This window comes from Zingiber officinale, chromosome 8A, assembly GCF_018446385.1.
Source record: "Zingiber officinale cultivar Zhangliang chromosome 8A, Zo_v1.1, whole genome shotgun sequence".
Classification (NCBI taxonomy): domain Eukaryota; kingdom Viridiplantae; phylum Streptophyta; class Magnoliopsida; order Zingiberales; family Zingiberaceae; genus Zingiber; species Zingiber officinale.
This window is the reverse complement of record NC_056000.1, coordinates 96,874,871-96,898,016: the sequence shown is the minus strand read 5'-3', so window position 1 is coordinate 96,898,016 and position 23,146 is coordinate 96,874,871. Positions and strand designations below refer to the sequence as shown.

Below are 23,146 nucleotides of genomic sequence, written 5' to 3'. Positions count from 1 at the left end.
TGTCCTTCATCGCAGCAAAGGAGGCAGTTTGGATCTGCAAGTTCATCACTGAACTTGGGGTGGTTCCTAGCATTGCTGACCCTATTGAGCTCTATTGTGACAACAATGGAGCTATAGCACAGGCGAAGGAACCTCGCTCACATCAGCGGACCAAACACATACTACGGCGCTTCCATCTCATTCGAGAGATCATCGAGAGAGGAGATGTGAAGATTTGTAGAGTACCTACAGAGGCTAACATCGCAGATCCCTTGACCAAGGCTTTGGCACAGAGGAAGCATGATGGTCACACTAGGTCATTGGGGCTTAGAGCCTACACTGATTGGCACTAGTGCTAGTGAGAGATTGTTAGCTAGAGCCCTAGATCCAATCATTTGATGATTGTATTTTTGGACTTGTTGTATCATATTCTATATATATAAATAAAGGCATTTGGTTTTTGGTTGTTATACTTACTTGTATGAGTAGAAGATTCTTACCTATATCAATTAGTTAGCTGAACCGATAGTGAGATGATATATGGAATACTACTCTTAATCATTCCTAGTCGAGTATTAACATTCAGGGACAATGTTAATGCAATAAGACTAGCATGTAGGTCAACTCGATGACTTGATCTCACAAGTCATGGATATGGAGATATAAAGTTGACACATGGGTATGCATTGGAGAATGTATACTGAATGACCCGCTATGAGAAAGTATCATGGATCGTTATATGAGTGTCATATACTTTCTCATGTGGCTATTAGTATGACTACTAGTCCTTAGACCTGAAGTCACCATGGTTCCCTACATAAGGAGTTATGTACTTTGGTTTCGTCAAACGTCACCCGTAACTGGGTGGACTATAAAGGTGATTACTAGGTATGTAACAAATTATGCGGAGGGATGTGAGTGATGTAGATGGGATCTATCCCTCCTATATGAAGGGAGAGACATCGGTATTCTTGATAGAGTGAGACCACGAAGTGCATGGCCATGCCCAATTGAGTCAATATAGGATATTGAGCTCATTTGATTTAGTGAGTCTACTTGGAGTTCAAGATTTAGATTGATTAGAGGATGACACGGTCTATGCCTCACATTGATTAATCTAGATGTCTAGGATAGAAGGACAATGTCATATATTGTGAGTAGTCACAATTAGTAGTCACAAGGTGATGTTGGATCTCAACATTCTTGTAACTTGGGTAGTAATGATGTGTTGCTAGATACCGCTCATTACTTATGCTCCTAAATGGGTTTAGGGGCATTGCCAACGTTACAAGAACCTATAGGGTCACACACTAAGGGCAATTAGATGGAGACTAGGTTCATTTGATGAACCTAAATGATTAGGTTCATATGATGAACCAAATTGGATTAAGAGTAATCCAAAGTAGGTTAATTGAGTTGGACTCAAGTTGGTTCATGTGTTAAGTGAGTCTAATTTGGACTTAGACTCATTTAATTAATTTAATTCAATGAATAGAGATTCATTAAATTAAAATTGGCTTGAACCAATGGTTAGATTAGATCAACCAAGGGATAGAAGTGGTCAAGTTTGACTTGACTTAAGTAGGAAGATGAAGAGTCAAGTTTTTGACTTGACTTTGACTTGACCAAAGCCACATCATCAAGGCTTCTTCATTTGGTCAAGTTTGACTTGACCAAATGCCACCTCATGGGAATTACCAAGAGTTGTGACTCTTGATATTCCATGGGGGTTACAAGTCTTAATGTGGCCGGCCACTTTTAGTGTGGATGAAAATTTTATTTTCATTCAAGGCTAATTGATTTCTTCTTCTTCCTCTTGCTCACAATTGTTCTCTCCCTCTCCTCCTTCTTGCCGAGACCTTGCTTGAGTGCTAGCACACTCTAAAGGTTTCTTCTCCATCTCTTGCTTGTGTGGATACACATAGAGAAGTGTCTACTTTGACACTTTCGAGATCCGGCGAACCGAGGACAAGCGGGATTGCGAAGGGCTTCGCTACAAAGGTATAAAAAGGTTTATCCTTATGTAGATCTACTGTAGATCAACCTTTAAACTCATACTCATATTTTTCGAATGTTTTTCTTCGCACGAGATCAAGTGACTAGGGGGTTTCGGGGTTTCCGTGACGCGAAGAAGCGGTTTTCGCGGCCCAAAAAACCCAACAGTGGTTATGCTTATATGTTGATTGAAAACCTAGTTTCCACTTCATGTACATTTCGGCCAAGAACAAAAACTATGGCTTAGACAAGCTAAAAAGTTAACCTAGCATGCTCATGTACCTCTTGATAATTGTTAGCTTGAGCCGTAGAGCCAATCATTTGATGATTGTATTATGGACTTATTGTATCATATTCTTATATTAATAAAGGCATTTGTTTGGTTATTATACTTACTTGTATTGGTGCCAAATAAACTAAGTATAATAATGTCCTTGAGTAGAAGGTTCTTACATATATCAATCGATTGGTTAAATCGATAGTGAGATGATATAGGGAACACTACTCTAAATCATTCCTAGTCGAGTATTAACATTCAGGGACAATGTTAATGCAATAAGACTAGCATGTAGGTCAACTCGATGACTTGATCTCTCAAGTCATGGATATGGAGATATCAAGTTGACACATGGGTATGCATTGGAGAATGTATACTGAATGACCCGCCATGAGAAAGTATCATGGATCGTTATATGAGTGTCATATACTTTCTCATGTGACTATTAGTATGACTATTGGTCCTTAAACCTGAAGTCGTCATGGTTCCCTACATAAGGAGTTATGTACTTTGGTTTCGTCAAACGTCACCCGTAACTAGGTGGACTATAAAGGCGATTACTGGGTATATAACGAATTATGAAGAGGGATGTGAGTGATGTAGGTGGGATCTATCCCTCCCATATGACGGGAGCGACATCGGTATTCTTGATAGAGTTAGACCACGAAGTACATGGTCATGCCCACATGAGTCAACATGAGATGTTGAGCTCATTTGATCGAGTGAGTCTACTTGGAGTTCAAAATTTAGATTGATTAGAGGATGACACGGTCTATGCCTCACATTGATCAATCTAGATGTCTAGGATAGAAGGATAATGTCACATATTGTGAGGAGTCACAATTAGTAGTCACAAGGTGATGTTGGATCTCAACATTCTTGTAACTTGGGTAGCAATGATGTATTGCTAGATGTCGCTCATTGCTTATGTTTCTAAAGGAGTTTAGAAACATTGCCAACGTTACAAGAACCTATTGGGTCACACACAAAGAACAAGTGGATGGAGATTAGGTTCATATGATGCACCAAGGATTGGATTCAGATTAATTCAAATTAGATTTATTGAGTTAACTCAATTAGATTCAATTGTTGAATGAGTCTAATTTAAATTTGATTATTTGAGTCAATTTATATTAATGAATTGAGATTCATTAAATTAAAATTTACTTGAACCAAATGTTGGTTTTAACTCAACAAGGAAGAGAATTGGTCAATTTTGACTTGACCAAATGGAAGTTGAAACATCAAGTTTGACTTGATGTATTGCCACATCATGAAGGTTGACTCATCCTACATGGCATGACTAACCTTGCCACATCATCTTCACCTCATAATGGTGTGCCACCTCATGGAGGTTACACATCTTATACCACTTAATGTGGCCGGCCACATTAAATGAGGGGTTACATTGTGTGGCCGGCCACACTAATGTTGGTGGGGGTTTTTGTTTTGTGGTATTGATGAGTATTATTGATTCCATCTTCTTCCTAGTGTTCTTCCTCCTTCCTTGCTGTGGTGGTCGAGAGTTTCAAGCAAGGTGAAGAGGAATGTGTTGAGTTCCAAGAGAAAGGGTGAAGTGAAGGTCACAAAGGAGGGTACCTAGAGGAGTATATGAGATTCCTTTTCTTTCTCTCCTTTCTCCCCTTTTAAATCCTACCTGAGAGCCCTAGAAAATGCTAGCACACTTGTGGTGCTCTTCTTCTCCATCCTTGAGTGTTAGAGAACACTTCTTATTCGTGTGGATATCACTAGAGAGTTGTCTACGTTGACAACTTCGAGATACGGCGTACCATTGGACGAGCGGGATTTGCGAGGGCACGCATCAAAGGTATAAAATGTTTTTCCTTTGTAGATCTACTGTAGATCATAGTTTGAAACTCGTACTCATAGTTTTGAAATCTATCCTTCTCACGAGATCCAGTGGCATGGGTGATTCGGGGTTTCCGCGACGCGAAAAGCGGTTTTCGCGGCCCGAAAAACCCAACAGTGGTATCAGAGCCACGTGCGAAGCGAATACGAGTTTAGATTCATATTTTTATGAAAAATATAGATCTGTAAACTTTCTGTAAATTCATGTTTTTATAATTTTAATGGGTATTTTTCTCGTAGAAGCGAAGCACAAGTGTTCAGACACTTGTAGGTTTCGACTACCGAGAAGAATTTTCCGAAATGGCAATGTTTCACCCCAAAACCTTTTGGGACAGCGGGCTTAGGCGCTGTTAAGGGGATTCGTTCCGCGATTGCGCCCGAAAACGCTGAACGGGACCGCCGGGAAAAATTTACTCATAAAATGGTAAAAATTATGAAAATTACAGAAAATTATGAAAAAATATATAATTTATAATTATATATTAATTTTGTGATAGTCATGGCCCAAAAGACCCAATGTGATTGGATTTATGTTGTAATTCATAATACGGCCTGCGTGTCGTTATGTGATGTGCGTGCTGTATTTTTGTTTATTTTATTCGCGACTTGCGCGTCGTGCCTTTCTCTTATATTCTGGTTGTAAATTAGATTTAGACTCGAATGTAACTCGAGTTTCAAAATTGTAATGTAAATTTTGAAGCGGTGGAAGGTCCACACGAGACGGAGTTACGAGGAGGGTGCGAGCAACACAAGGTGGTCAAACGAAGAAGCTTGAGAAGATGTTGACCTTAGGTTGACCATCCGATCTTCTCATTGGCTTGAGAAGATCGTAGTAGGGCCATGACATAATCACAAAATTATTTGATTAATTATTTAATTAATTGTTTTGTGTGTATGTGATGCATGCTAGTTAATTAAGTAATTAATTAGTGCCTTACGATTAGATTAGATCTAAGTCGTGCACATGATGCACCCTTCCATTAGATTAGATCTATCGAGTATATGATATGCATCATCGTTTAGATTAGATCTAAATCACGTTAACTCGTAATTCCTACCATGCCGTGATACCTGCCACTACCTCGATCGCATATTGTTGTTGAATCTGCCAAAGCAGAGCAACACATACTATCTTGGTAGGGTACGGAGGGACAATCTTGGTCTCGCCTATCAAATATTGTAACGCCCCGGCCCGGGCGGGACCCCCCCGGACCGAACCAGGAACGACACCAGAATTGCCTATCAGTTTGATGACTAGCTCCACAGACCACCGGAGGTCCTTTCAGCGTGTTTTTGTCCTCACTCGCACGCACCCTGGAAAACTCAGATTTCTCCAAGCTAAGCACGCTTAACTTTGGAGTTCTTAAGTTTGGGCTTCCGAAAAGGAAGATGCACCTTGGTGATATGGATAGTACCATCTAACCTTTTAAGTCATACTTAACCAGAATCATAGAACCGGGGTATTACAATCACCCCCACTTAAAGACACAACGTCCTCGTTGTGTAACCATAAATCACACCACAAACAAATCCCAGAATCTCCCTCGCTAGGTGGTGCCCTGGGTGCTCCTGCCACAGGCGCACTCACGGTCGCAAGGTCGCTCTGATACCACCTGTAACGCCCCAGCCCGGGCGGACGACACCAGAATTACCTATCGGTTTGATGACAAGCTCCACAGACCACCGGAGGTCCTTTCAGCGTGTTTTTGTCCTCACTCGCACGCACCCTGGAAAACTTCCCAGGAGGTCACCCATCCTCAGATTTCTCCAAGCCAAGCACGCTTAACTTTGGAGTTCTTAAGTTTGGGCTTCCGAAAAGGAAGATGCACCTTGGTGATATGGATAGTACCATCTAACCTTTTAAGTCATACTTAACCAGAATCATAGAACCGGGGTATTACAAATATATTCAAGACAAACTAATACCAAATTACACTACAACCGTTCCAATGGTTTGTCCCAATCCATCTTGGTTGTGAGATACTATTTATAATTTATAAGAAACTGATAACATGATCTTCTGTGTGGCACCACACACCATGTTATCTAAAATATAAATTAAATGGACAGCTATATTGACATATATGCAAATATAAAATGCAGACATTTGACCAAAGTGATTTTCATTTTAAAATATTTCAAAATAGATGTCCATACAAAAGCTAGGCTTATAGTATACATCCCAACAATCTTCCACTTATACTAAAAGACTATGCTGTCATAAATGCTGTCATACATCTGATTCCTATTGCCTCAACATGCCTATCAAAAGCTCTCGCTGGAAAGGCCTTAGTGAAAGGATCTATCAGGTTATCTGCTAATGCAATCTTGGCGATAACAACGTCTCCTCGCTTAACAATGTCTCATATTAGGTGGTACTTGCACTCTATATGTTTACTCACCTTATGGGCTCGTGGTTCCTTCGAGTTTGTTACTGCACCGCTATTATCACAATAAATTATGATGATTTTGGACAAACCAAGAATCACATCTAAGTCCGTCAAAAAGTTCTTGAGTCATACAGCTTCTTTGGCTGCCTCAGAGGCTGCCACATACTCAGCTTTCATGGTGGAGTCTGAAACACATTTCTGCTAACACTCCTCCATGTTATGGCTCCACCTCCACCTCCCAAAGTAAACACATACCCCGAGGTTGACTTACTACTATCCCTATCTGATTGGAAGTCCAAATTCGTATAACCCATAGGGAGCAAATCATCTGCCTGGTAAACCAGCATATAATTTCTAGTCCTTTTCATGTACTTTAATATATGCTTTACGGCAGTCCAATGTCCCGACCCTGGGTTACTTTGATATCTGCTAACCATGCCCACGATAAAACATATATCCGGTCTCGTACATAGCATCGCATACATTAGGCTTCCTACAACCGAAGCATAAGGAACTGCCTTCATCTCCTCTATCTCCTTTGATGTATTAGGACACATCCTTTTAGATAAAGGTACTCCACGCCTAAAAGGTAGAAAACCTTTCTTGGAGTTTTGCATGCTAAAACGAGCTAGGATAGTATCGATGTATGAAGCTTGGGATAAGCACAACATACTTTTCTTGCGATCCCTTATTACTTTGATCCCAAAAATATGTCCATATTCTCCCAAGTCCTTCATATCAAACTTCTTGTACATCTATACCCTTATGTGTGACAACTCTTTGGCATTGTTGCCAATGAGCAAAATGTCATCTACGTATAGTACAAGAAATACCACCACATTTCTATCACTTTTCTTGTATACACAACACTCATCCAGACACTGAATAAATCCATAAGATTGGATCAGTTCATCAAACCGGATGTTCCAAGATCTCGAAGCTTGCTTCAATCGATAAATGGACTGATTAAGCTTACATACAAGATGCTCTTTGCCCTTCGCAATGAATCCCTCTGGTTGCTTCATATAGATGTTTTCTTCAAGACTTCCATTAAGGAAAGCTGTCTTGACATCCATTTGCCAAATCTCATAATCCATATGAGCAGCAACAGATAAAAGAATCCTGATAGACTTAAGCATAGCTACAGGTGAAAAAGTTTCCTCATAATCGATTCCCTCTTTCTGAGTATACCCCTTCGCAACAAGCCTCGCTTTAAAGGTTTCCACCTTCCCGTCTGTTCCTCTTTTCTTTTTGTAGACTCATTTACATCCAATGGCTTTTACACCATTTGCTGGTTCTACAAGCTCCCATACCTGATTAGAATAGATAGATTCTATTTTAGAGTTCATCACACTTTGCCAAGATGCTGCATCTTTATCTTGGAGTGCTTCATCATATGTCTAGGAATCAGCTTCATGTTCACCAGGGATCAAGTCCGAAGACTCTCCCAAAAACATGAATCTATCAAGTTGCCTAACAACCATCCCACTATGATGAGACACTACTTGTAATTGTCCATAATTTGTAACACATGTTGCAATTACTTGTGGTATCTCATCTTGTACCGTTGGTACTAAAATAGAAGTGTCCTCTCTTATTTCCTCAAGAATAATTTTACTCATGGGCTTGTGGTTCATTACATAGTCCTCTTCTAAAATTGGGCATTGGTGCTAACAAACCACCTTTCGTTCCTCTAGGATATCCCATGAACAAGTGAACTTCTATACGTGATTCCAACTTATCAGCTTCTCCCTACAACACATGTACTGGATTACCCCAAATCTGAATGTATTTTAAACTAGGCTTACGCTCATTCCACAATTCTATGGGAGTAGAGCGTACTGACTTAGAAGGTACTAAGTTTAGAATGTATGCCGCCGTTTCTAGAGCATATCCCCAAAATGAATTTGGTAATTCTGAATAACTCATCATTGATTTAACCATTTCCATAAGAGTCCTATTCCTTCGTTCCACCATACCATTCTGTTGGGGTGTACCAGGTGTAGATAATTGGGATTGAATCCCGGCCTCTGATAAGTAACTCCGAAACTCTCCTAAGAGGTACTCTCCACCACGATCAGACTGTAGTGTCTACTTTTACTATGATGTTTCTCTACATTAGTCTTGTGCTCTTTGAACTTATCAAAGCACTCAGACTTGTGGTGCATCAAGTATATGTACCCATATCTCGAATAGTCGTCTATAAAAGAGACAAAATATTCGAAACCACCTCTTGTCTGGATAGTCATAGGCTCATACAAATCAGAATGAACCAATTCCAACACTTCTTTGGCTCTATACCCCTTTGCCTTAAAAGGCCTTTTGGTCATTTTTCCCTCCAAGCATGACTCACAGGTCGGAAAGTTTTCCACTACCAATGAACCCAAAGGTCCATCGGCTATTAACCTTTGAATCATACTCAAGTTAATATGACCCAACCTTAGATGCCAAAGATATGTTTGGTTCATTTCCGAAGGTTGCTTTCTCTTATTAGAATTAGAAAATGTGCTATTAATTTTCATTTATTGCATCATGGGAGTTATTGGATTAAGAGTATACAAATTGCCAACTAACACACCAGAACAGATAACCACCCTATTTTCCTTGACAACCACTTTATCATCAAAAGAAACAGAATATCCATCCTTGAATAATTTAGAAATTGATATCAAGTTATTTGTACGTAAATATAATTTTTCAAAATCAAAGTTTTATTCCTATAAAAAGATAGATAAACATCTCCCACTACAACAGCCGCCACTCTCATAGCATTGCCCATGTAGACGGTGATCTTCCCTTCATATAGTCGTCGGGTTTCCTGGAACCCCTACAATGAATTACAGACATGATCAGTGGCTCCCATATCTACACACCAGGTACTGGTAGATAACACAGCTAAACATGTTTCAACAACTAATGAATAAGTTCTACCTTTATTGTTCTCCTGCCTGGCAGCCCGATTCTGGTGTCCGAAGAGTTCCTTGAGATTGAGCATCATGTCATAGGTAGTGGGTAGGGACTGATGCTGATGTTGTAACACATTTGACATAGAAGCCAAAATATAACACCACGCCATCTCATCTACCTTGGCCCATTTCCTTTGTCTGTCAATCTCCTCTTCACTAGAATCACTATCAGGCACATTAGGACAGACCTCAAAAAGTATGAATTTATATCCTTCAGCAGTTAAGACAATGTCCAAGTTTCATTTCCAATCAATATAATTGGGACCAGTAAGTTTTTTTTCTTTTAAAATAACAGCAAGAGGATTGAAATCCTGAGAATCATAAAATAAAATATTTGGTCAAAACTTTAGAATTTAAAATAATATTGATTCCTCGAACAATATTATTTAAATTCACCAACACCTTAAAATACCGTGAATTTCGTATGCCACGATAGTGTGGACGCATACTAATTCAAACATTTGTAAGAGGAGGTTTTACCCATTAATTTTATTATCTTGTCAACCTAACTTTATGACAAATAAAATAATAGTTGGTTTGTCTTCAGTCACACAAATAATAGCAGTGACTCCGATGGGGAGGATACTATTAAATGCGCCTAAGTGTATACCATTACTTGATACTTAGTCCATTAATTAGAATTGTGCCCCTTCAGATGGAGAAGATCACATAAACCTAAATAATTTCCTATAATCATCCATAGAGGAAGTTTGATCTAGTGATCCGCAAACAAACTCATCCGATATGGCGGAAGGCACTTAAAGCCAACACGTAAGTTTGTATGCATCACTTACAAATCAGTAATGGAGATCGTGGAATTTATTTAAATAATTCCTCTCCCACTTAGTTATTTAAAAATGAGGAATTTTAACATGCACACACATCACACATGCACACAAGCACACAAACACAGCATATAAAGACAATAAATATTAAAATAAATTTCTAACTATTATGGCATCATCCATCGTTGTCCTCTGTATGCCACTAGCCCTAGCCGCCGCCAACCCTAGCCAGGTGAGGAGGAAAAAACCTAGCCGCCGACCCTAGGGTTCATGTCGTCGCGTCTATCTTGCTTCCTTCTTCGTCGTGCCTCCAGTCCTTAAGGTAGCACCACACATAGCAAGCTGCAACATTAAGAAATAAAAAATTACATTTATCGATCCTATATTCCATGAAGGAATGTACATGTAATCTAGATCAAACAAAATGTAAAATAAACTAATACAACTCCGGCTGTATTTAATAATTACAATCATGCATACATAAAATACCCTTAACATGCCCGAGGGTTCAAATCACATACAAACACAATAGGCCATAATAGATGGAACTAAGATGCCTGCAACCACAGAGTTAATCTATCTTGCATATCCTCCTACTATTATCCTGTAACACCCACGAAATGATAAGCTAGACCTATGAGTATTTTTCCTTTAAGAATAAAAGAAAAAGAGAAATGGAAATAGAAAATAAAATAAAAAGGAAGTGAGGTTAAGGTTTGAACCTTGAACCTCCCACAAATGTTAGAGTTAAATTAGTACATGATAACCACTAGGACAATGAATAATAGATGAATAGAAAAGAATGGAAATTGTAGTTAAAAGTAAGAAGATAGTTAAGTAAAGGAACAAGAGAACCAAGTGGCTTACCTCCTCTTCCTCTTGGTTAAGGAAAGAAGCAAGCCAAAGACAAGTTGCTTTCCTTCCTCTTTCTCCTCTAATTTCGTGGAAATTAAGGGAGGGTAGAGATAGAGGGGTTAAGGGGATGAATGGGGACATAATTCATTCTCATGATGAATAAATAGGATTGAGAGAAGAATAGAGAAAGAAAAGATTGTTCATTCTTCCTCCTTCTTCTTCCTCCTCCTCCTTTCTCCTTCTCCCTTCTCCACCGAGACATAGAGCTTTCTCTCCCTCATTCCCAAGATCCAAGCTTGTAACGACCACCCTTCTTACTACTACTACACTCTAAGGATGACCGTTACTTGACTACTAACTCTACTTAACCGGTATGATAAAAAAATCACATGGAAACCCTACCGAAAAATTTCGGCAGAATCTCCCCTGTACCGGTGAACATATACTCAGCCACAGGCGGCTGGAACATATATTTTCACAACCACGCAGTTTAATAAATCAAATCATGTAAGAAATGAAAAGCGGAAACATAACTTCTTACTACAAAATTTTCTTATCAACTTAATAAGAAATTAAACTAAACAAATTTTTAAACTAAGTAAGTTCTTTAGCTAAGTCTCAAGGATCACCATAGTCCACACATCACACACCGTCACAGCATCTCCTTGTCGCCTTCTTCCTTATACTTTAGCTTTTCCTTTATCTGCAGTAGGAGGAAAATAGTATCTATAAGCTAAAAGCTTAGTGAGCGCTATCCTACTCACAAAAACTCGATATGCATGTATATAAATAAAAACATGCTAAAACTGAGTACTAACATGTAAAGCTACTCATGCTCATAAATAGCAAAGAAAACAACTAACTGAAAAGCTAACATGTATAGCTAATCATGCTCATAAATAGCGAAGGAATCATGCTAACTGAAATACTAAACATGTATAGCTAATCATGCTTATAAATAGCAAAGGAATCATACTAACTGAAATACTAAACATGTATAGCTAATCATGCTCATAAATAGCAAAGAAACTAACTGAAAAGCTAACATGTAAAGCTAATCATAGAACTATCATGTGTATCAATAAGAAACTGAATTGATACCTAAGCTAAACTAATTAATGCTAAACTGAGTCTAACTTGTATTCACATAACTAATTTGTGAAGTTTTGAAAACTATTTACATAATAGATTAAAATAATAATCATGCTGCTGATGGGCCCGGCAACTGTACTTGCTGTGCGCGCATCCCTAACTAAACCCGGGATTGCAAGTTCCGAGTCTAGTAGGGTTTACTAGGTTATCTAAACCTAGGGACGACTGTGGGAGCCCAACCCAATGGATATCTAATCCAGTACAGTGCCACTACTGAAAATAAAATACTGATTTCATAATTAATTTTCTTACCTTGCTTTAACTAGGTTATCTGAACCTAGAACTAGGTTATCTAAACCTAGAGGCGACTGTGGGAGCCCACCCATTGGACCGTAGTCCCATATAAGCTGAAGCAAGACTAAATAAGTTATTTTAAATGCTTCTACTGCATTTACTAAGCTATTAAAATGCCTACTGTAGCATTATATTGAGCTAAGCATTTTATCAAGCACTTGGTGTGCACTAGAACACACCCTACGTGCTGAAAATCTATATACAAAGCTTAACATAAATCTGCATGCAAAGCTTAACAAAATCTGCATACTTTACTTATAAAAATCTGCATGCTATAAAAATAGAACAGCTCATGTTATTCCAATAGCAAATAGGAAACTAGAACAACTTAAACATGCTACAACAGATTTAAAACAAAGGAAACAATTCTGAGATCTTTAAGCATGCTAAAATGAATGCAAAGGAAACCCCAAACTGCAACGTGAACTGACATAGCTGTTCCTACTCATTGGAGTTACATAAACTTGGTGTCTGCATGCATAAAACTAATAAGGAAGGATCTGTATCAAAACTAAGCAATGGAAATGCTAACAGCACAAAACCACTCTACTGCATGCTCATTAAAAGGCCTGTTCCTACACATGGCAGCAAAGAAGAAAATCAAATACTAGGATGTTTCATGCTCTCATTTCCGAATCTAAACAACTAAATCTGGTTTTATGGCAGCAAGCTTCAAGATAAACCAAACCTAAGTCTGTTCATGTTATTCTAATAGTAAGGAGAAACATTATAATTCAATACTGCTCGTGCTCTTCTAGTAATAAAGAAACTACACATGCTTAACTAATAACAAATAGAAAAGTCCAACAACATGCTAAATCATAAGTCTAAAGAATCTTTAGGAAATAAAAACAATCTTGAAACCAATCCAAAACTGTTCCGAAGTCATGAAAGGAAGACTAAATCCCTAGCAACAATTCTATATAGCATGATCCATAACATGAAAGGAAACTAAAGCTCTATCAATTCCTCAATTCTGTATAGCCAGTTCCAAAACAAAGGAAAAAAAAAATCTAAACTAAGATGCTTCCCAATGCCACTAAACCGCATGCTCCGAATTAAACCATTTCATGTTCTTCCCTGAACCTCACGGCAGCAAACAAAGTTCCTAAACATGCTTCACAGCAAAACTCTAACAAGCAAGGAAACACCAAAATAAGAACCCTTCTATCTTCTTTATGTGATTCACGGCAGAAAACCAAACCAACCATCCTTAACAACATGCTACGAAATCATGGAAAACAAGAATCCGATCAAAACACAAACCACCTACAATTTATCCCAAAGCTTTCGGAAAAGAAAGGAACAATCGGAGCTATCCTACTGCTGGTGAGTAGCAACTCACCTTGCGTTCTTAGACTCTCTACTGAAGGAGGAAAGGGCTTCTAGGGTTGCTGAGATGCTTGAGTTCCTGACCTCTTCTTGTGCCTAAGCGTCCACCTCGCCGAGAGGATCGTGAAGAAGCGAAAAGCTCTCGGATTGAACCCTCGCCGGCCGTCGGAAACACCCCAGCTTCCTGCTGCGGTTTCGCCCGAGAGAGATCGACGCCGTCGCGAGAAGAGAAGAGATGAGAAGAAATTTGTCTCGGGAAGAAAAATAAGCCCTCTTTTATAACTAGGGTTTTTTTTATTAAATACTATACCTTAAATATTTGTCGCTGCATATTTAATTAGCATCAACCGCTGGCGCAGTTGGTTGGCTGCGTTTTGCTTAAGGCCCGGCTCGTGGGTTCGAGTCTCGGCTTCAACCATTTTATTTCATATTTATTCTCTATTTCCTAACTACTGCTCAAATAGAATATTTCTCCTTCTTTAATAAAAAACGCCAGCTGGAAGAGTTGGTTGGTTGTGTTTAACTGAAAGCTCTGGTCACGGTTTCGAAACCTCAGCCGAGCGTTTAATTTCCCTTTTATTTTAACTGTTCTTAACTACTGCTTAAATGTATTTCGTCCCATATATGTTCACAAAAAGGTTGTAGACCAGTTGGTTGGCTGAGCTCGATAAAAACTTGATTCAGGTTCGAAGTCCTGGGTTCAAAACCAGGCTTAAACATATATATTTACTATTATTTTTTTTTTAAACTTCTTCCTCTTGGTAAAAATACCAAACGAACTCCAAAAATTACGTAAAAATATTCTAAAAATTTCTAAAAATCTCTAGAATTTTTCTATAGCATTTCAAAATATTTTTGAATTATTTTTGGAGCTCAAAATGAGAAAATTTGGGTCGTTACAAAGCTAAGGTTTTCTCTCCATGAAAACTAATTCCTAAGAAGGAGACTCAAGGTTTACTCTTTACAAGAAAAAGAAAACAAAAGGGAGGGCTAGAAAGAGAAGCTCCTTCTTCTTCCTCCTCAAGGGTACCACTTTTCTTTAGGAACAACAAGCGAAAGGATGTAAGTATCCCCTCACCTGTGGTACAAGTTGCTTATATTTTCCACAAGATTAAAATGTTTGAAAATTAACTCCATGCTCCTAAGACTTTTCAGCCAAGACATGAATAAAAAGGTTAGGGAAGTTCAAGACCTAGATAAGCATGTTCTTTATGTTCTTATGATAAGCACCCTAGTATAGGAAGCTAGTTAATGGTTCTTATATTGTATGCTTACTTAAAACCTAGATCTATGATTTTGAACTTTCGGCCAAGTATAGATGAAAGACCTAGGAAAGCTTAAGACCTAAACCAACCATGATCACTATGTCCCCATGATATATATGCTATGATAGGAGATTGGTTTGGTATTCTTATGCTTGTATGTTGCTTAAAACTTAATCTCATGCTCCTAAAGTGTTCGGCCAAGACATGAATAAATGGATTAGGAGAGATTAAAGTTTAGGTTATCATGCTCATGATCTTCCTTATGAAATGGTATGAAAGATTTTAAGTGTTTGCATGCTTGTATGTGTTGGAACCTAGTGGTATTACACTATAGGGTTTCGGCCATAATGTGAGTAAAAGACCTAGGAGAGCTTAAAACTTAAGTTAACATGTTCATGACTCTCTTTAAGACATGATATAAAGCAAACTTAGGGTTATCATGTTTTGATGTTGCTTGAAATCTAGACACATGGTTCCTTAGGGTTCGGCCATGGGGAAGTTAGTGTCTAAAGAAGCTTTAAACTAAATCTAGTATCACTACAACAAAAACTGCAAACGACAACGGATATTATCCGTTGTCGTAGGGTAAAAAAACCGTTGTAACTGAGGGTGTTGTAGAATGTATTGCCCTACGACAACGGTTTTGAATCCGTTGTCTTTGTAGACATTTGACAACGGTTTTTATCCGTTGTTATTTATATGCCCAAAATTTGGCTACGAAGGATACGACAACGTTTTAAAACCGTTGTGGTAGATAATTTCAACAACAGAAATAAACCGTTGTGGTAGATACGTTTTACAACAGATATAAACTGTTGTGGTAGATAATATTTGACATGTTTTGTTTTTTTAACAACAGTTTTAATATATTTTACAACGGATAAAACCGTTGTCTTTTATCACTTTTTACAAAACCATTTCGTTGTGGTTTACCTAGTTTTTACAACATTTTTACCTTTTGTCTTTAATGTTCATTAATACTAAACAACCAATCTTATTTTACTATAAGCAAACCACCAATGCAAAACTAAATATTTACTACATTAAATCTAAAATAAACATCCATATATAATTCATCTTGTAGCCACATATACAAAAATATACAAAATGAGTTGTTACTCATCAAAATACACATGTTTTCCATTACTCTCCATATACACTAAATCACATGTTTTCCCTTTGCTGTTCTCCATATGGATTTTAATTTACAAAATAGCAAGGCAAGCTACATCTAACAAAGCTCACTTCTTGCATCAAAAAAACTCAAGCCGCCTCACGAATTGGCAGACCTGCAAGAGAAAAATGAACAATGCTAATAAGTAAAAATAGAGAACTCAGACTTTTGCTAGGGAAGTTCTGATGCCTGAGGAACCTATCAAGATGTCATCTAATATGTCTCTCTTAAAATATAACAGAAAAGAGAATTGTAATAATTGCATGAACTGGAACCAGAGAAAACAAGAAGGTTTCTTCTCTTCTCATCCAAAATTAGTATAGTATCATTTTCTAAGTACTTGAGAAAGAAAATATCAAAATGTAGTAGCATTTAATAGACGTATAATCAGTAACAAAATTGTTAAACTATTCTTAGAACTCAAAAATTACCATCCTCCTTGTTTCCACTCTCCCCATCCCAATTTGGATCGAACTCAAAGCCACACAAGCGAATCTTTTTCTCTTCTCCTTTGTCTGGATAGAGAGAGTTGGCTTTCAAATCCCTGGAACCAGAACCTTGTGCTGCCACACCAGTTTCCATTTCTTCAGTAGGGATATTGGATGAAGAGTCAATGTTGGATCAAACTCATCCTTATACTAAGCTGACATGACTTTTCTCATCAGTAAATTAATGTTTCTCCACAGCAAATGCATTGCTAGAGTCAATCAAAGGAAAAAAAAAATCAAAATACAAAGAGCATCACCAAGTGGATGCAACTTTTGTTTTATATTTTTCTTCTACATGATAGCATGCTCTGGAAGTTTCAGTGTTTCAATAAACAAAGTGGAAAAATACTAATAACAAAAGGAGGACAAGATTAGTACCACTTAACAGAAAATCCAACTTTGTTTGCAAATAAACGTGAGAATAAGAGAGCATATCACTTGAAATCTTAAAAGGTGGAAAGCTAGAGATGCATTTGTGTAGCTCCACAACTTTGTCCTACCAATTCAATATAAAACAAAAATGGGAAAGAAACTTGTTTTTTGCTTACCATGCTTAACATCTTGAAGCACTGGTCTACTACGACAGGTTGATTGGCCTCGTACCTAGTAAAGTTAGAGAAATAATAGTACTTATGCAGCTATTTGCATAATCACACACATGAGTGTGAATCAAAGAGGAAAAGAAGTATGAATATTATAAATGCAGATGATAAGAGAGTGACTTAAAGGTACACAACCTAATTTTGGTCGAAAAAAAAGAGAATATAATGAGTGGGTAGTGATGTAAGCAAGTATTAACAATGTTGATAATATCAGAAAATATCTTCTTTAGAACCAAAAGCAAAGGATTGCCTATGAGTTAGTTGCTAAGCTCTATGATAGACAAAGACAAGCCAATGAATAAGAGTTGAACAGAAAATTTTCAAGAATATTAAACTCGATTGTTAAATGTATGTTAAATGTATTCATGGATATTAAACTCACAAAGGGACAACCAACTTCAGTATGTTAAATGTATTCATGGAGCGCTATATTTAAAGCAATATTTCAAGATAGCTAATTATCATAGTACAGTTTCATGAGTTCATCTTCAGTAACTTTCATTTAGGTCAAAGACTATTCAAGCACCCTAAGAGATGACCAATGAGGCCCAACTATAACAAGCAGATGTACAGACTAGGTAGAGTTCAATGTGTTACAGCTCAGGCAATTAAAGAAGGCAGAAGTTGCAACCAACATAAGGATAAACTACAGTAGCTTCAGTGCTTCACTCATAATATTTATGGGAAAGATAGCAGGTGATGTAGATTTATAGAGATGCAAGCTGGAAATGATTAGCTTATTTCGTTGTATTCTTACAGTACTGAGTGAGAGGGCAGGAAACCTGTGGACCATCTCCCGTGTTCTAATTACCTCTTCTAACAGAACACCTGTGACAAAAATCTTCCATGAGTTACAAGAAGATAATTCAGGTCAAACTTCAAATGATTAGGTATTCTATTATTGAGGTGGATATATGCTTGCTCTCTGTTTGCTTTAATGGGGATCCAACCAATGTCCCTCATTATCCTAAAAACCTGCAAAAGTACCATGGTTCTGCATATATTAGTTGATACTTTGCTAGAATTTGAGATTAGTTAAAAGAGCACACATGAGTATCCACTGGGAAATCATCTTGCTGAAGCTTGAACATTAGAATACACGCTACCTGGCATGTAGAAAGTGATTAAAACATGATTGATAAATAAGGACCGTTTTGATTGCACAGAATAGAACAATAACAAATTCGATGAACTTGAGCTCACAAAGTTACAAGATTTGTAGTTACAAAATGACATGCTTAGGCCATCAACGATTTTCCTAATTGCTTTGTTCTTTGTGTCAACAACATAAATGTTACCCTTGCTATCGACTGTGAGCCCTGTTGGATGGTTCATCCTTGCTTCACGTGGTTTGCCATCAACATGACCGCTCCAACCTTTAGCTGAACCAGCAACAAGCTTAGGCCTGTTGTCTATCCAAAAAATTCACAGTGGAAGTCAGTGATAATATCAAAGAGATTTAGTTATTCAACAAACCACAATAAGAGCGCATTTAGAACAATCATATTCAAGAATGTATCTGGAACAAATGCTTAAAAGATTAACTAAATTAAAAGATTAAAAATACAATGTCATATTCAAAGTGCCAACATCAGCATAGAAATTCTGGAATCAAACACATCGTGTTACTTATTAGTAGTTATCTTCTTTGGCCCCTTTCTAATGGAAGACAATCACAAAATTGGATCGTCATGGTATCAGAACAGTGAAACCATCATCACCAACCAGCAACTATTGCTGATATTTTTTAGAACAACTTAGGCTGCTCCTCTAGACCATCACGTGGCTTCACATCCAGTAACTTTAAGAACACTCAAATATTCCACTGTCAAGATATCAATCTCATATCAGACAAAATCAAACAAGTATCAGTCATAAGTCCCTAGGACTAATAGATTCAGTAAGTATTTTACAGAAACCATTTAACATCTTTAATTTATATTCACATCAATAGAAATTTTGAATGCCTACTTAGAGCATTGAACATGGATATTGAGGAGATAGATGAAGAGTCTAAGCATTAAAATCCTTATGAAATTGCACATTGTAGGCCTCATTCATGGTGTTTCATGTGGTATCATTGGTTATATTTGTGTCATGCAAATGGACACTTCGATCTTTATGAGAGGATAAACACACTCACATTTAGACAAGGGCAAAGAAACCTTGTAGATGTTACTGTTCTTGGAATCCAGTACCAGAAGCTCCCCTCCCGGCGTGACTTCGACCGAGAACGGCTCGATTCCATGCTTACTCCCATCGGAAACAGTCTCGATGCCGTATCCACTCTCAATCCTCACAATCGAGGGGCTCAAGATCGCTGATTAATCCAAAACACCAAATCAACTAAACAAAAAGAAGAGAGAGAGAGAGAAATCAATCTTCGAGTCTTACCAATCCTCGAATCCAACGTCGCCGACCAAAGCCGCCGCAGAAGGGCAGAAAAGAGGTTGAAGAACAACACGCTTACCAGCCCTAAAAAAAAAGTAAAACAGAACGATCAAAGCTCAACAGGGAACCCATGAAACCCACAACCTCTCCCCTCCCTCACACTCGCGCACACACACACAAACATCAAAATCCACGCTCACTAGCTAGGGATGCAGCAGATACGCAGCAAAACACCGAGAAAAATAGGAACGAAAGGAGCAACACCACCATCTTCTTCCGCCTCATCACTTCCGATTCACCCTGTACCTTGACCTTATGATGGATGTGGTTTGTTTGGTCGGATGCAACTATTCATTCTGACAGGAAGAAGAAAGCGAACCATGGGAGGTGCTCGCTTCGTCGTGGAGGAAGATCCAGCGATCAACAGGATGGCGTGAAGAGATTGTATGAGGAGAGGAAAGAAAAATGACTTAGGTTTGAGAGCGCAAAGGGGAAAAGAAGGCGCCGAAAAGATTTACGGAGAGAGGGAAAGCAAAACTGCGAGGGGGAAATGACGAAACAAGTAAAGTCAAAGACAACGGTTTTATTAAAACCGTTGTCGTAGACACTAAAAAAGCGCTTAAAGACAAAGGATTCAGAAAACCGTTGTAAAAAGTGTTGTTGATTCAAAAAGAAATCACTCAATGACAACAATTTTTCCAAAACCGTTGTCTTTTATATTTAATGGGGAGTTCAAAGACAACGGTTTTGGCAAAAACCGTTGTCTTTGAGCAAATACGCAACGCTTTCTCTTAAAATCGTTGTTGTAGGGGTGTTGTCTTTTAACATTTTTATTGTAGTGTATGCTCATGATTTCATTTATGACCTAATATGGAGTTAGCTAGATATTTATGCTTGCATGTTGCTTAGAGCTTGGTTTCCTCTTCATGAGACTTTCGGCCATGATCCATTTTAGGGTTCAAGGAAACTAAAAATTTAACCTAGCATGTTCATGTACCTTCTTATGATATGATATGAATTCCTGGCCATGAACAAGTTTTAGGGTTCAAGGAAACTAAAAATTTTAACCTAGCATGCTCATGTACCTTCTTATGATATGATATGAATTCCTAGCTAGATATTTATGCTTGCATGTTGCTTAGAGCTTGGTTTCCTCTTCATGAGACTTTCGGCCATGATCCATTTTAGGGTTCAAGGAAAGTAAAAAATTTAACCTAGCATGCTCATGTACCTTCTTATGATATGATATGAATTCCTAGCTAGATATTTATGCTTGCATGTTGCTTAGAGCTTGGTTTTTTCTCTTTATGAAGGTTTCGGCCATGAACAAGTTTTAGGGTTCAAGGAAACTAAAAATTTAACCTAGCATGCTCATGTACCTCCTTATGATATGATATGAATTTTTAGCTAGATATTTATGTGTGCATGTTGCTTAGAGCTTGGTTTTTCTTCATGAAGGTTTCGGCCATGAAAGAATTAGAGACCTAGGAAGGCTTAAAATTTGAATTAACATGCTTATGACCTTCTTTATGATACGATATGAAGTTAACATGAGATTCTTATGCTTGTATGTTGTTTAGAATTTAAGTTCATACTCTTGAACTTTCGGCCATAATGGGTTTAGGAGCCTAGATGTGTCTCACATGCTATGCTATGAATTAAGAGATGTTATTTAATGATTTCATGTATGATTATGTCTTTTCTATGATGGATGATGTGTTCATTTATGTATACCTATGAACCATGCATGATAATGTCTCTTATGATGTGCTATGTCAAGTATGCATGCTTTTATGATATGACAAATAAAATGTCATTTATGTATGCTTATGATCCATGCATAATAATGTCTCTTATGATGTACTATGTGCCCAATTATGCATGCTTTATGATATGATAAGCAAAGGCCTAAGAGTTGCTTCCCTTTTTGTTGGGACTAAGAGCACTCTTTATGATATGATAAGTAAAGGCCTAAGAGTTGCTTCCCTTGGGGACTAAGAGCGCTCTTCATGATATGATAAGATATGATATGCTATGTTATGACATGAACCATGATATGCTATTTTACTTTGTATGGCTTGTACCAAGGGTGGGCTCCATAAGCGCCTCTAGGCCGACGGACTATGAACGGGTCTAGTAAAGGGATGGACTCCTTAGTACGCCCCTAGGTCGACGGTCATAGTACGGACCTAGATCCCTAGTAGGTTCGGGGCTAGCTACCCTGTCCTAGGGATTGCGCGCATTTATGTATGTATGTGGTACAAGCCGGGCCCTCAAGATGATATTATGTTCAAGTACTATATGATATGTTTTAAGACATCTTGCATATGACATGACACATGTTTTAAAAGACATCTTGCATGATATGATTTATATGACATGATGATTTGTGATATGATATAACATGATGTTCTTTATGAGATGATATGATTTATGATTTATATGACATGATGATTTATGATATGATATAGCATGATGTTCTTCATGATTTATGATATGACATATGATGCCCTTATGATTTATATGACATGATGATTTATGATATGATATAGAATGATGTTCTTTATGAGATGATATGTTATGATTTATAATATGACATGTTATGCCCTTATGATTTATATGATATGATGATTTATGATATAGCATGATGTTCTTTATGAGATAATATGTTATGATGCTATGTATACACCATATGATGATAGATGATCATATTTCCATGGTTATATGCTTATGTGTTTATGTTTTGATATATGGATTTTGTGAGTAGGAAAGGATCTTACTAAGCCTGTGTGCTTATAGCTTACTTTCCTTGTACCACATATAAGGGCAAAGAATGGATGACCTAAGGGAGCTGCAGGAGAGGCAAGGAGATGTGTGTGGTGGTGGCTCGGCTAAGGCAAATAAAAGACCTGCTTAAGTTATTTTGTTATGTCGACATGAACCAAGTGTATTATGTTATTGTTCCGCATGACTTGATGATATTTCTACTGTCTTACTTTTGAAAGAAATTTCAATATGCATGTATGTTTCCGCAAATAGAGTAGTAAAGTAACCCCGCCTTACTAGCAGGAGGGGCGGGCGTTACATATCCTACCTAAATTATATATGAATAGTGCATAATTTAACCGAAAACCAATCACACAGAGGCAGAAAACCCGCTCTGATACCAATTGTTGGCGCTGGGAATTCCGTTCTATTTAAATTTCCCTGTACAAAAATTGTACAAGAACAAAACTTTTCCTAGTAACCTGCATTTTTTTATTAGACATGTCTTTGATCAATCAAGCTAGTTCATGACGGATCAAAGCACACCTTGATCGAAGTATAAGATC

General features: G+C 37.7%; 1 long non-coding RNA gene across 1 annotated transcript; it reads right to left on the bottom strand.

Moving 5' to 3' along the window:
• Positions 1–10,320: 10,320 nt before the first annotated feature.
• On the bottom strand, positions 10,321–14,152 carry LOC122012154. The gene is made up of 3 exons (XR_006120149.1): positions 13,908–14,152; positions 11,746–11,819; positions 10,321–10,603 (listed from the first exon to the last, which is right to left on the bottom strand). It is a non-coding gene; the product is annotated as an uncharacterized LOC122012154 (long non-coding RNA).
• Between the last annotated feature and the right edge of the window lie 8,994 nt (positions 14,153–23,146).